The sequence below is a fragment of the Rhinolophus sinicus genome, chromosome 1 (assembly GCF_057876585.1).
Source record: "Rhinolophus sinicus isolate RSI-liver-muscle chromosome 1, RSI-T2T, whole genome shotgun sequence".
Taxonomy (NCBI): Eukaryota; Metazoa; Chordata; class Mammalia; order Chiroptera; family Rhinolophidae; genus Rhinolophus; species Rhinolophus sinicus.
The window spans coordinates 4,454,057-4,469,039 of record NC_142501.1 but is presented as its reverse complement, the minus strand read 5'-3'; the positions used below and the strand labels follow the sequence as shown (position 1 = coordinate 4,469,039).

At 53.0% G+C, this 14,983-nt stretch overlaps 1 protein-coding gene and 1 pseudogene across 1 annotated transcript in view; both read left to right on the top strand.

Annotated features, from left to right (window-relative positions):
* Positions 1–14,983, top strand: part of TBC1D22A (TBC1 domain family member 22A) — a 273,044-nt gene that overhangs the window by 31,285 nt on the left and 226,776 nt on the right. The window lies entirely within an intron of this gene.
* Positions 781–2,868, top strand: LOC148758996 (fatty acid-binding protein 5 pseudogene; annotated as a pseudogene).

Sequence of the window (14,983 nt, the reverse complement as noted above, 5' to 3'; positions counted from 1 at the left end):
CTTCAGAATTCTATTTAAATATCACATCTAACACCAAAAAGCTAAACCCAAGGCTTTCACAGCTAAACAATGACTGGATTTGTGTTTAGTGGCAAGAGAAAATAGCTGGTAAGTTGCCTGTTTTTGTAAGGCATTTAAGATCGCTTCGTAAGACAGCAGAATGTATCGTTTTCACATTACATGAAAGACGCAAGCGGCAAATGTTTGCCAGTCAGTGTTGGAAAGCAGATTGCTGCGGTGAGAAGTGCCCACAGGAACGATTCTCCTGCCAAGGGCCAGCCTGTCCAGCGGGCGTGGCTTCCCGTTTAGCTTGGCGCTGGTGGGATCCTGGGCCGAGCGTGGCAAACGAGTGTGACAGCTCCTTCGGCCCTCTCAGGGACCCGGATGTCCTCACACACGGCTGCCTGCTCCAGTGCCCACGGAAATGGCATTCGGAGGCCTCAGAATGGCAGTGCAGCCTGGCAGTGTGCGGGGCCCATGCAGTGGGGCCTGAGGTCACACGGTGTGTGACGCGTCCCCTCGCACTGTAGGCGTCAGAAGTGAGCACAGAAGGGCCAGGTCCGTGGGGCCGGCCGGCCTCCATGAGAGCACGTGATCTGGGTTGTGAGATGGGGGGCACTCAGTAGACGGCGTGGGGAGCAGAGGGTTGTTTGGTTGGGGGGTTTGGGGTTGTTCACCCCGAGTTAGATGTGCCCTCAGGGCCCGGGGCTGGAGGACAGTCTCCCTTCGCGGTGATGGCGGGGCAGGAGGCAGTGCAGCCCCCGAGCCAGGGGGCCGATTCTGAGGAGGAGACCCAGCCTCCTGTGTCATTAGCCATAATGGGGGATCGGGCCGATCCTGCAGCATCCTTGCAACATAGGAGGTGACGTCTGAAAGGTGTCCGCCTGCTTCATTCCCTCACCAGTGGTCATTGAGCACCTGCTCCTGGTGGAGGCAGTGGGGCGAAGCAGGGTGGCAGACCCCGGGGGCCCTGCCCACACATTCTAATGTGGGGACACGGCCGTCCTGGCACGTGGAGATGGCCGTCCTGGCGCGGGGAGACGGCCGTCCTGGCGCGGGGAGATGGCCGTCCTGGCGCTGGGAGACGGATGTCCGGGCGCGGGGAGACGGACAAACACACACGTGAAGTCCGTCCTCTAGCAGCTGTCAGAGGTGTTACGTGTGTGTGGAGAGTAAAACTGCTGACTGATCGAGGCTGGTGCTGCCCTAGAGTGAGTGGGCAGCAGACCCTCGGGTGTGGGGTCAGTAAGTCCCCACCTAACACCTTCCCGAGGCTCTGCGACTCTAAGCGAAACGACCTATAACGAAACCCTTAAGTTCCTTTGTTGTCTCGTCATTGTCATAACGAATGATGTGGAAGTGAAATGACCCCTTTCTAGGACCTGCCGTGCTTTTCGGGGAGACTGCTTTGGAAGGTGTGCATTTGCAGGTGGGGAGTAGCTTCCCAGGGAGGGGGCAGCGGGGCACAGGTGCTGGGCTGCAGTGGGGCTTCCTGCCTGCGGCGTGGAGAGCAGCTGCAGAGGCCGGGGCCTGCTGGGAGAGGGCAGGAGGCCAGCGAGGCAGGAAGGGACGGGTCCTGGGGGCTGAAAGGCCAGGAGAAGGGCCTCAACTTTCACTCTGGAGGCATCAGAAAGTGGTTGCTGTTCTGTGGAAGGAGGAGCCCTGAGGCCTTCTGCGCAGGGCGCTGTGGCGGCATTGTCCTCGGGCAGCCACTTGGGAGTGGGGAGGGGAGGGACCGGAGGGACAGGGAAGAATTGGGGGAGTAGATGGAGGAAGGCGCCGAGGGTCCTGGCTGGCGTGGGTGAGGTGTGGTGGTCAGTTCCCCAGGCTCCGGAGGGCAGGCCACTGGGCCCTGTGCCTGGTTGGACATAAAGCTGGGTAGACTGGGGGGAAGGAGGAAGCCAAGACTGTCACAGCTGGGGCCAGAGGCTGCGAGGGTAGGGGACAGCTGATGGACACAGGAGCCAGAAAATGCCCAAGAAGTGTGTCATTTCACTGGGGAGACAAAATCAGCACTTGTGAAATAGCCAGGGGAAGCAGTACAGTCGTCCCCCCTTATCTGCGGTTTTGTTTTCCCATGATTTCCCTTATCCGCGGTTGACCGTGGTCCAAAAATATTAAATGGAAAATTCCAGAAATAAGCAGTTTATAAGTTTTAAGCCACGCTCCCCACGCCACCTTCTGCCCCTCTTGCCCCTCGTGCCGCCTACCATGGGCGCCAAACAGCAGCTGGTAGGAAGAGGGCACTTCAGTGGAACTAAGGCTTTGATGAGTCCGCGAGGGAAAGTTGGAGTGGGGTTGGCTCTGCGAAAAGTGGGTGCCATGGCCAAACCAAACTGTGTCAGCACATCTGATGGCAAACACCTCACTGTAAAAACAGAGCATGTTGAAAACAACGCAGTTTTCACATAACTGGGGAAGGAGTTTGAAGGAACTACAGCTGATGGCAGAAAAACTCAGGCTGCCTGCAACTCCAAAAACGGCTCAGGAGTGGGACGGGAAGGAAAGCACAGTAACAGGAAAACTGGAAAGTGGGAAACTAGTGGTGGATGAGTCTTGAATAATGTCACCTGTACTTGTGTGTCTGAAAAAGTAGAGTAAAAATTCCATCATCCTTCTGGACAGGAATTAGCTGCGAGGATACACAGACTCAGTTCAGTGAGCAAATCTCTGCAGGCTTCCCCCATTATTGTTCAGGTACCTTCCCCACAGACGTGGTACAGGCAACTGTTCTTCGTGGTGGCTTCATTAGGGTCGTCCCTTTGGTTAGTAAATAATGTGTTTCTGCTGTAAAAAATAAGTTCAAATTGTATGCCATTCTGAGTAGCGTGAGATAACCTGCTCTGCCCCCCAGGTAGACGTCTGTCATCCCGTGCCACGTCCCCCCCCCCCCCCCCCCCGTCACTTAGTACCGGCTCGGTGATCAGATCCACTGTGTCAGTTCGCGGTGCTTGTGTTCCTGTCACTCTTATTTTACTTAATAAAGGCCCCAAGCGCAGGGCAGTGATGCTGGCAATTCAGAGATGCCGAGGAGAAGCCGTCAAATGCTTCCTTCCGGTGACAAGGTTATATGTGTACAGGAAAAATCACATACAGAGGGTGCGAGAGTATCCGTGGTTTCAGGCATCCACCGGGGTCTCGGAAGGTGTCCCCTGCAAATAAGGCGAGACGACAGTCTATCCAAGTAATGGCACAGTTGCTGCCATTTTGGGTTCTTACGCTTGCTCGGTACTGTGCCGTGCGTGTGTGCACGGCCCGCGTGTGTGCACACAGACACACTCACTTTCTCACACTCACACACACTCTCCCCCAAACCCAGACACACCGCTGTCTGCTCCAGATTCACAGCTGACGAGGGTGAGTCTTCGGTCAGGACCAGATGCCCTGCAGCCCTGCAGTGAGGGCAGAGCTGGTCACGGTCAGCATGGGATGCGCTCACACCCCCAGTCACACTCATTCCTGGTTGGTGGAGACAGCGGGCATTATGTCCCTTGTTCTTTGGAGGCCTTGAGGAAAGGGGCCCTGTTCTCCCCTCGGGGCCTCGTCGGAGAGGCTGGAGCAGGGCATTGTGGGATGGCTCCCGGCTGCTGTGGCCAGGACGCGGCCTCTGCTCCTGCAGCTCCAGGTCTGGGCCCCGGGCCCGCAGCGCCCAGCAGCGCCCTCTGGTGGCCAGGCGCCCGCCCTGCAGCCTTACCTGCCTGTAGCAGCAAAGCCCATCAATTAGGGCGGTGCCTGCGTGGCCAGGTCCTCAGAAGGCATTAGAACGTGAGAGGGACAAGAGGCCAGCTCCAGCTCACTCAGTCTGTCCCTTGAATCTCATCAGGGAAGGACTTCCATGAGGACGCCAGGCCCTGAGTGCAGAGCCCCCAGGGGACAGCACACAAGTGACTACTTTGTCTCAGTGGCACCGCTCCTCGTCCAGCCGCCCTTCTGTGTGCTCAGTGCTGAGCCGCAGGGAGCACAGTGCTGGCCCTGGGGCGGCAGTGACCCCCCTCCCGCACTTCCCCTCCTCTTCACCCCCTTCCTGTCTCTCCTGTCCCCTCTCCCCTCCTCTCCCCTTCTCTCCCCTCCTCTCTCTCCCCTCCCCTCCCCCCCACCCCTTTCTCTTACCCCTCCCCTCCCCTCCCCTCCTTCCCCTGCTTCTCTCCACCCCCTCATGTCCCCTCCTCTCCCTCCCTCCTCTCCCCTTCTCCCCCTGCTCCTGCTCCTTTCCACCCGCGCCTTCTTCTTGGCTGGATGCACTTCTGCCTCCCCAGTCACTGTGTTTGTGACCCACTGGCTTAGTTGGCCTGTTTACATCCCGTTTCTAATCCGAGGTGTGGACAGTGTTTGGTTCTTTCGCCGCTGATGCCAGTTGAGCTGGAGACGAGCTTCTGTGGATAAGCCCAGAGGACGGTGCTGATGCCAGCGGCGCTTCTGGAAAGCAATTAGCGTGTGAGAGATGGAGCAGGAGTGATGGCCCCACTCAGGCTGTCGGGAAGCCTGGGCGGGGTGCCTTTGAAGGTCTGGCTTTATCTCTGCTCTGTGGTTTGAGGAAAAAGTACTTTTAGTGCAACAAACAGAGATACTTTAAAAAGCGGGCTAATGAATTTATGGACAGCCTGGGCTCTGTGACTCCGGCCTGCTCAGAGCCCACGCTGTGGGCGGGGTGAGGGCGGGCCTGGCACATAGCAGGTGCTCGTGCACTTGTGTGATGAGCGAGTGATCTCAGCGTGATGCACTGAGGGATCGGAAGATTCTCTTGGGACCTTTGTCATGGTCGCTGTGTCTCGTTTTCCTGGGTGTGGATTGGCTGAGCCTCACCTCGCGTGGGAACTGGTATTATTGCCTATTCTGATTCTGTCTGAACTGGGTGGGCATTGGTGTGATGGGGTGCAGAGCACGGGGCCGCAGGCGGGGCCCCTGCCTCTCTGTGAGGCGACAGGCCGCTTGGTGCCGCGGGTCGAGGCTTCTTCGTGTTCTGTCCTCTCCCTGCCTATCTCCACCTTCCACCTGTTTCTCCTGGAGGTCCCCCCATTATTGGTTCTCCCAGGTAGCATCTTTTCTGATAACCGGGGGGAACGCTGGCAGAGCTGCTTCCGTGAAGAACACACATGTGGGGGAGTTAGTGTTTTAAAAAGTTCACCTATTTTTAAAGCGCTTTCTGGGTTGGAGGCGTCCACTGAGTTGAAGCCACAGGCCGACTCCTGCCCGGAACCCGCCCGCCCTCTCCCCAGCTCTGTGCACAGCAGCCGCCCCTCCAGGGCCTCAGGCCCAAGCTCAGCCCTGTCACCGCCTCCCATGTCCTCGTCACGCCCCGTCACCGGATCTTGTTGCCTTCAGATGCGCAGCACATCCGTCCACGCCCTGGCCCAGCTGCACCTCTGGCCTGCCGGCCCCCCCGCCAGCCCCTGGGCCCCAAGCCGTCCCCCACGCAGCAGTCAGTGATCCTTGGAAAGCAAAGGCAGCTCTGGGGCTTGTCAGCCACCCAGCGGTTCCTGGCTGGCTCGGGGACAGCTGCAGGCCTGGTGACACGGTCTGCCCCTTCCTCTCAGGCCTCCCCTCATCCCTCCCCTCCCGTGTTCTGGGCTTTCTAGAACACCCCAGCATGTCTGTGCCCCGGGCCTGCCCTGGATTTCCGTGTGGCTCACTTCCTCTAGGTCTCTGCTCCAATGTCACCTGTCATCAGGCTCTCCTGGCCGAGCTGAGCCGAGCGAGGCTGCAGCGTCTTCTGCCTGCCCAGAACGTCTGAGTCCCCGAGTCCCTCCTCATCCTGCCTTGTTTTCCTCCCGGGCACCCGTCACCCTCCACCTGCTTGTGCACGTGCCCCCTTCCCTCCAGGGGCCAGGACTCTGTGTTTGTGGAGCCCTGCTGAGCCCTCCGTGCCTGGCACAGTGAGCGGCCTGTGTGGACACTTGTCCTTCAGTGTCGAGCGACTGTGTAGTCGTTCCTCCCCGTCTTGGGGCTGCACAGTCCTGTCTGGTTTTATTGTGTTTCTCTAAAAGGAGTTTTTAGGGAACTAATTATTACTAAGATCCAAGTGGCGCCGCGCTGCAGTGACAGTCTCCCTTTAGTGGGGGACAGTTTTCACACCGTGGCTCCTGGTTCCCACTGTCCCCGGCGTCCCCAGTGTCACCGCACGCGCCTGCCCTCAGAGTTCTGTCCTCCGTGCGGGCGGCCTCCTGCCCGACTCTTCCCGCCGCGGAGCGCGTCTCTGCGTCTCTTCTCCCTGCGTGATCTTCTCACCACAGGTTTCGGTGATGATATTACTGGAATGTTACTGAAGGTTGGAGAAATGGAAACGGTAATAACACCAACAAGCCACAGTCGCCCGTGTTCACGCGCGCTGTGCTGACCGCAGTGTGTTTTCATCTCCGTGGTCTCACCTCCTGTTGAGCGTGTCAGCCGGCGGAGCCCCTAGCGGAACTGCCTGGGGTTGTCGTCTGCTTCCGTCTGCGGGCTGGCGGGGCGGGCGGGGGACTGCGGGGACATGGCTCCTGCCACCGCTGCACGGCCACCGCCAGCATAGGTAATTGAACTACCTGTCGTATCACTCAGCTTAAAGAAAAACAAATTGAATATGACTGCGCGAAAGTTAAGTATTTGACTTACTCTCTGTAGTGGAGTAAATCTTCAGTTCAATAGGAAACCTTCCAAGTTCTTTCAGAGAACTTGTTTCTATGGCATGGTGATTTTCTTTGTAGACTCTTCGATTTATTGTGAAAAAAATGTTTACCAGTCTATTGTACAATTTTAAAGGAGCAGTCTTGAAAGTCAGTCTGTTACATGTTTGTCTTTGTTTCTCTAGTAATTTCTCTTGTAGATTAGGCTATTCGTTACCAATTGAGCAGTTGTGAGACTGTGGTGTCTGTTTTCTCTGAGGGAGAAGAGAAGTGAGGAGGGTGTGTAAGAATCGCTGGGAACGATCCGCCCCTTGCTCGCTCAGCACTTGTCCCGTCACTTAGCTCCTGTCACCTTCCGCCTCTCATCGATTTGAGAGTTACGTCCCTCTGACCACTAAACGGTGAGCTCCTTGTGGGCCGTGGCTCTGTCGCTCGTCCTCATTGCAGTGACGGCGGTACACGGCGCATTCTCAGGAAATGCTGCTGGAGTCGCCCGCCCACTAGCTGGCAGTCTTACCTCTCCCGCCCCCTGTCCCCCTAGCGGCTCACCAGCCGACATGCGTTACCTGGTGTCGAGGGATGTGGGTTTGACTGCAGGTAACGGGCTTTGAAACAGTAGTGGTTTATTTTTCTCAGCACGATGTCTGGAGTTAGGTAGCTGTTGGCATTGTGTCACTGCGCTCTCTTCAAGGATCTAAGCTCGTGGCCACAAGATGGCGCCCATCATCTTGTGGGAGGCGAAGTCACCAGGGCATCTGTCTTCTGATCTGGAGAGCTGAGTGTGACTGGACTGGGTCACATGGCCACCCCTAGCTGCAGGGGTTGCTGAGAAATGGGTTCAACCATTGGCACTTTGGAATTGGGGTTCTGGTAACAGGAAGAGCAAGGATGGATATGGGTTAGACAGCCAGCTGTGTTTGCCGCTCAGATAGACTTTTGTGTATCTGTCACTTTGCCAGTGGTCCATGAGGTCCAGGGCTGTCTTTCTTATATTGTAGAATTTAACCCACGGCTGGCTTTTAGCACCGTCCCGAGCACATAGTAGAGACCCGAAAATGTTTGAATTGTATTGAACCGTTGTGTTGGGTGTGGAGGGAATGAATAAGTGAACTTGACTTTTCATAGTCAAAGACATGGCATTTAGGATGAGCCCTCTGTGTCCCGTTCCCCCAATGGAACTGAGACTTCAAAGGACCACAAACCATTGTATAGCCAGGTGTCTAGTCTTGGAAACGCAAAAAAAAAAAAAAAAAAAATTTCTAAAGATGATTTAAGTTTCTTGAAATCTGTTATTAAGAAAAAGAATGACCACAGACCATTAGAACTGACATATAGAGCTGAGCTGAGAAAAAATCAAGATAAGAAATGTTGTAAGCATGTGTTAACTTAGAAAAGTGGGATGATACGCTTCGCCCTCGCGGAGACTTTGGAAGTGATGGTGAGTTGGTACCCGTAGCCCGAGGTCAGAGGGGTGGCGGGAACCCAAGTGGGCAGAGGGCAGTGTCTGTGGCAGGCGAGTCACACCTGGGTCTGGAGAGGGCAGAATAGTGGTTGGTGATCCTCGGCTGGCCAGACCCAGAGTAGATGGTCGTGGAATTGGCTTTGGTAATGCGAGGCCTGGAAAGCCGGCTTCCTCCAGGGACTGGCCTTCTGCTGGTTGCTGAGCAAATAGGTGTTTGCTTCTCCCCAGGCACGGCCTGGACACAAGAACTGTGTTTTATCAGGGGACGGGCAGGTTCTGTGACCAGGTCCTACCTGGTGCGGGCTTCAAATCTACATCCTGTACCCTGGCCAGGTGGAGCCAGGGGAGGGGTTCCCTGAGAAGGACGGTTGGAAGGGTGGCGGGAAGCATAGCAGCAGAATTTCGTGACTTCTTTAGATTTGGAGCAAGGGCTTTGAGATGGTGTGATGGTGGTGATGGAGGTGATGGTGATGGTGATGGTGATGATGGTGGTGATGGTGATGGTATTGGTGGTGGTGGTGGTGACTGTGGTGGTGGTCATGGTGGTGGTGAGAACTAACTTTGAGTGCTTGCTCTGTAGTCAGGTACATGGACGTACATGGAATCCCTGGGAAGGAGCCCAGAGAGGGCCCGAAGCACAGGCTGTCTGCTTCTCTGTTATCTTCCACTGTTCCACAGCATCCTGTGCTTTCCAGGAAGCAGAGGCCCAACTCACTGTGGTACTTTTCCAAGGAGGTTCTGTTGGTTATTCTCCTTTACTAAGTGGACACAGTGGGAGCCAGCGTCGGCCGGGCCCTCTGCTCCAGTGACCTTGTGCCATCGGTTTGTCTGCTCAGCCCAGGAGGCCCAGAGAACTTACAAGTAGGAAGTTGAATGTGTTAAAGATGAAAAGCAAGAAAGTGGAGAAGAAAAGAGGGGTCTGGGTGCCATTTTGGACTGTCACTCCCAGGCCCTGTGTGATTCCTGATGGGCCCAAGTTGTCATCCTTTCCTGGGAGGGAAAACGCAGCGGTCACTTGTGTGCAGGGCTGGTGGGGCAGGAGAGGCCTGATGTGATGGCCCCTTGAATTCCCAGGGCCTGGACCCCCACTCTTGAACTGCCCTGATGATAGGGGGTGCCTGCTGGAAAGGCAAATGAAAATTGACATTCAATGGGGGCGCTGATGATGGAAGGTGGGTAGACTGTGACCTGACCCCGACAACAGGACCAGATGTCTGAGAAACGCTCTCAGGCTGAGGTGACACAGGCGCCACCACCCAAGTGGAAATAGGGCTCCAGAGACCGTGTGTGAGTCCCGGGCCTGCTGTGCTCTGGAAGCGAGGTGGTGCTTTGCTTTGTCACTTAACGGGGCCCAGTGGGCTGTGGTCCCCCGCTCAGCTCCACAAACCATTCTGTTGAAAATTCACTCTCAGGACACACGAGTTGATGGGGTGCATGCTGGTCACCTCGCTTCCGGGGGCTCATTGGTCGTCGTGGAGCCTTGGAGCCCTTCTGAGGACTCATGTCACGCACAGCCAGCCAGCTGTGACGCCCAGGAGCTGCTTCGTGCTGAGCTCTTCCCGAGGCACAGTGGGTCTGTGTGTTTCAGTACGTGAGACGGAAGGTGAAGCACAGCTGTTGCGTTGGTCTTAGTCACCTCGGGCTGCTGTAACCGAAGACCCCGGCCTGGGTGGCGTATAAACCACAGGCGTGTTTTTCACAGTTCTGGAGGCTGGGAAGTCCAAGGTCAGGGTGCTGGCAGAATCGTATCTCACACGTGCTGGAAGGGGCAGGGATACTGGGGTGTCTCTTATAAGGGCACGAATCCCATTCATGGGGGCTCCACCCTATGACCTATGCAACCTCCCAAAGGCCCCACCTCCTAATCCCGTCACCTTGGGAGTCAGGATTTATAACATATCAAGTTGGGGGAGGGGACACAAACAGTCTGTGGCAGCCATTTTGCTTGATGAGATAGATGTGGTACTACTTGGTCACTGCGTGGCACCTCCCTGCCCGCTATAGGATGATGGCCTTTGTATATAACGCTCTTTCCCGCAAAGTAGCTCTTTGGTTCAGTATTGACCCTAAGTGGTAGGTAGATCTGGCAGCACCCCCATCATCCCCACTTTGCAGATGAGGAAACTGAGACCCAGAGAAGGAGGATCTGTCTAAGATTAGAGGCCCTGAGTAACGGGTCCTGGGACTTCTCATCTGGCCTCTTTGTACAGTCACATATTACTTAACAATGGGAAACGCGTCATTAGGTCATTTGTCATTGTGGGAACCCTGCGGGGCCGAGATGAACAAGACAGCATGAAATGAAATCAAGCACAAGAGGAAATGGTGCCCTCACGAGACACGTAAACATGAGATGGATGAGGCTGCTGCCGGATAACATGGCGACTGTGTTACAGCAAACTTGTTTATGAGGAGAAAGGGTACACGCTACAGTAACCGTAAAAGTCTAGTGTAGTCAATACACAAACCAGTAACAGTCGTTTATGACCAAGTGTCATGTCCCGTACATAACTGATGAGCTATGCTTTTAAACGACCGGCAGTGCGGTGGGTGTGTTGACACCAACGTCACACACGTGAGTCATGCGTTGTGCTACGTTACTGCGACCTCACTAGGCGACAGTTTTTCAGCTCCATTAAAATCTATGGGACCACCTTTTTAAAAAAAATGCTATTTTATTTTTTCAGTTACAGTTGACATACAGTGTTATATTAGTTTCAGGTGTACAGCACACAACATAGCGGCTAGACATGTATATAACTCACGCAGTGATATACGTGTCTACATACAGTAAATCCCGTACCCATGTGACACCCCACACAGTTGCTGCGTTATTGGGACCACCTTTGTATGTGTGGTCCATCGTTGACCGAGACGTCATTACATGGCATGTGACATACTGCACCCTGACTTTTTCATCCCTTCACCTGGATATGGAAAGCTCGCGTGTAGAAATTTGATACAGGGTGGAATCGTACGTGGTTAAAAGAAGAAAAAGAAGACATTTCTAATAATAGAAATGCAAGGCAAAGGAGATGGAAATCATTCCATTCGGCATTACAACGGGGTGTAATACAAACAGGGAGTTGAAGACACTTGAAGTCAGCTGGTACCAGGATAAAGAAAACACGGGGTTCTGTAGGGAGTGAAGAAAATCAGCTTTACCCTGAACTTACTGTGAGGAGGGAAACATTGTCAGGTAAGGCTTTGGTTTTGGTTTTGAGCCACCTCTTGAGACAGTAATATCAACTGAAAGCTTTCTGGTGAAATCTTAGACTATGTTTAAATTGGTCCTAAAGGAAAAAAGTTCAAGTTTGCCTAAAATGCTTAAAAAATGAATGTTGTTTTTCTTAGCATAAAATATTCTAAAAAAATTAGGTAAGCTTATCTTTTTAAACCGATTTTCACCCAAGGTGTAGTGTAACCCATGTATTGTTTTAGGTTCTGGAAGTAAGAATGACCGTGTTATAGGAAAGTAAGAAGCCGTAAGTGCCAGCCATCCTGCCCCTGTAAGCCTTCGCATCTTGGGTGACAGGTGTGTGGAACAGGAGTGTGAGCTCTGGGTCACATCAGGTGTGGCCTCGCTTTGCCATTCACTAACAGAGCGATCGTGGTTTTTTTTTAATCTTCTTTCAGCTTCAGTTTCCTCGTCTGTAAAATGGGTATCATGATGCTTGCCAGCGTTGTGTTTTGGAAGCTTGATGAGCTAATCCAGCAAGAAGTGGTTAGCGCTGTGTCCAGCCCACAGGGGGCAGCTGCCTGCTGTGTCTCCCCTATAAATCCTCCCCCACCGCATTTTTCTCACAGAGGCAGTTGAGAATATAGATGTGATTTGTTACCCTTTTTTTTTTCAGTTAATATTATGTCATAAGCCTTTCCCATGTTGCTAGTCTTTATGCCCGTCACTTTTAATGGCTGTATAATGTTTTGAAAATGATCTTTACTTAAAATTGTTATTAAAATTGTATATCTGTCTAAACCAACATTTAATTCATGTGCTCAATCAAAATCTAGACGTTTAATAGTATTCAAAAAATGTAACAAACACTAAGAGTTTCTCGGTGTTCTGTGGAGGACATGGAGGGTGGAATACGCGAGGGCTCCTCACTGGAAGGTTCATTGTTACTTTTTGTTTACTAGTTTTTTTTTTTTAATTGAAAAGGCTACGTTACACAATGTTTATCCAAATGGTCCCTAAGGGCTTATAATGACAAGTGAGTCTCCGGCAGCCCCTCCTGCTTCTCATCTCCTTTCAGAAGGTGTCTGTGTATTCAAGTGACTGTGTGGTTACTTGTGTGTGTCTGTCCCTCCCCCTCCCTTTTAAAGATACAAATGGAAACATACGTGTCCATTTCCATTTATATACATTGGAGAGCCTGACAACAGGTGATATTTGGAACATAAGCACAATCCTTTTATTCACAAGTGTCAGAATGGCATCAAAATCATCAAATTTTCAAGTAAAAAATATATATTTTAAGTTGAGGTGAAATTCACGTAGCATACAATTAAGTACTTTAAAGTGTGCAGTTTGGTGGTGGTGTCCATTCAGTCTTGTGCAGCCACCTAATAATGTGTCGTGAATGTGCATTGACCTACGATGGGACCCTGCAGTCCCACCCCGGGGGGTCTGTCCATACAAGACAAAATCACTGACTCAGAAGGACACGGGCTCCCCATGTTCATTGCAGCGTGACGTACAACGGCCAAGGTGGGGAGGAAACCTGAGTGTCCGTCAGTGGGTGGATGGGTCGAGAACATGTAGTACATACACACACACACACACACACACACACACACACACACACGAATATTATTCAGCCATAAAAAACGGGGACCTCTTGCTATTTGCAGCAACGTGGATGGACCTTGAGGGCGTTATGCTCAGTGAAATAAATCAGAGAAAGACAAACACTGTATGGTCTGTGTTGTATGTGGCGTCTAGAACAAAACCAAAACCCAAACCAAACAACGAGCTCATAGATACAAGAGCAGATTGGTGGTCACCAGAAGTGGGGGGGGGCAAAATGGATGAGGGGGCCCAAAGGTAAGCTTCTGGTTATAAATAGGTCCCGGGGGTGTGGTGTACAGTGTGGTGACTACAGCTAGTGATACTGTATTACTTATTTGAAAGCTGCTAAGAGAATAATAGATCTTGAAAGTTCTCATCACAAGGAAAACAATTGTAACTGTGGTGACAGATGTTAACTAGACTTACTCTGGTGGTCATTTCAGAATATATACAAATATCAAATTGTGTACACCTGAAACTAAAGTTATTTGTCAATTATGCCTCAATGAAAATATTCTTAATACAAAAAATTGTCAGAAATTTAGTCATCAGGAGTTTTCTTTTGTTTTGTTTTTCTAGCAGTTACATACTTGGGGATTTCTGATTCCTAAAATCAAGTGAAGAGATAGGTCTTTCTCTGATCCCTGGGGTTGCCTGTCTTCAGATGTACCCTGTGATTAGACATTTTTCAATTAAGAATTAAATTACCTCTTGGACAATATGGTGTATCAAATCTGTGACTTTTGCCCACACGTGGGTACTGTGGGGACAGCCCAGGTGCCCCGACTTTGTACCACTGGCATCAGGTCATAAAGGAGGCTGGGGTTGGTGTGTGAGCAGCACGGTGTTATGTGCGGGAGCCGTGCGTGGTCCAGCTGGTGGCTGCTCCTCCTAACCAGGAGGTGACCACGGTTCCCCAGAGCTGGCCCTACCGGGTCACACTTCCAGTGCCGGCTGAGTGTCTGAGACCTCGGAGCTGGCCCAGGTCGCGTGGTCTTCCCATCTGACCAGGGACTCCCGCGTAGAAGTGGCTGAGCTGGAACCGACCCCGTCTCTGACTCCTGTCCCTGTGCCTGCTGTCCCGTCCAGCTGCCTCTCGTGGGGACTTAGGTGGTAGAGTCGGGGTTCTGGGAGAGTTGAAAACTAATGTGTTCACTTGTTTTGATGTTCTCTGGGGTCACTGTCAGGGATGGAGATCCCACCCAATTAACTCTTCTCAGGTGTTTAACCGACAGTGAGAGCAGCCTTGGGCCGGCCTTCAGATGGCGACCGAAGGACAGCAGAGGGGAGGCCAGAGCTCTCACGGGGCTCCTCAGCTGCTGTGCCTGTGTGGATCCTTCCCCGTACCAGAATGTTCTACACTTTGGAACTGAATGGTCTCTGTAGGAAAGGCCCTTCTGTGCAGTATTGCTAAGATCCCTCTTTTTTGTTGTCCTCTCTGCATATGTCGGCTGCTCAAGAAGTTTACAGTGTGGAAAAAGAAGGGTGCAGAAGCAGAACCAGAACCAGGTGTGGGACCCTGCACCCCAGCAGCACAGCCTGCCCACCCTGGGCGTGCCCGCTCATTTACCCTGCCACTGTGACTACCTGGGGTGCAGTTTCAGGCGTGACCCCATCCATGCATCTTCTCTTTGAGGCTTACACCCTTTGTCCTTGTATTTTGTCCAGGTCATTGTCATTTGTATAAGATCTGGCATATTAAGTGTGCTCAGTGTTTGTTAGATGGAGGTCATTGCGCCAGCTGGTATGTGGAACTTGTCCTTTGGGGTGTCTCAGACCACCGGGCACAGCGGGGCACTCACTCATTCGCTGCTCACAGCCTTGTGAGTCCACCCGTGTAGCTGGCCCCCGGGGCTCCTTGGTTGTCTTGGGGAGGGGAGGTGGTTCTCAAGGAAGGGAAGTTTTATCCCCAATCTGCTGCCAAGGGGTTGGGGCCTGGCAGCTGGAGTCCCCAGGCAGTGGTGCGACCTACACCAGCCTTGGTGACTTTTGGCCTCGGGAGCGAGCCCGGCGAGGCTGTGTGTCAGGGTCCTGTCACTTGGCTGTGGTCCAGGACACGAGTCATTACCATGCCCCCTGGGTGCAGGGCAGCAGGCTGGCCTCGGGCCTGTGGCGGGGGACAGTGGG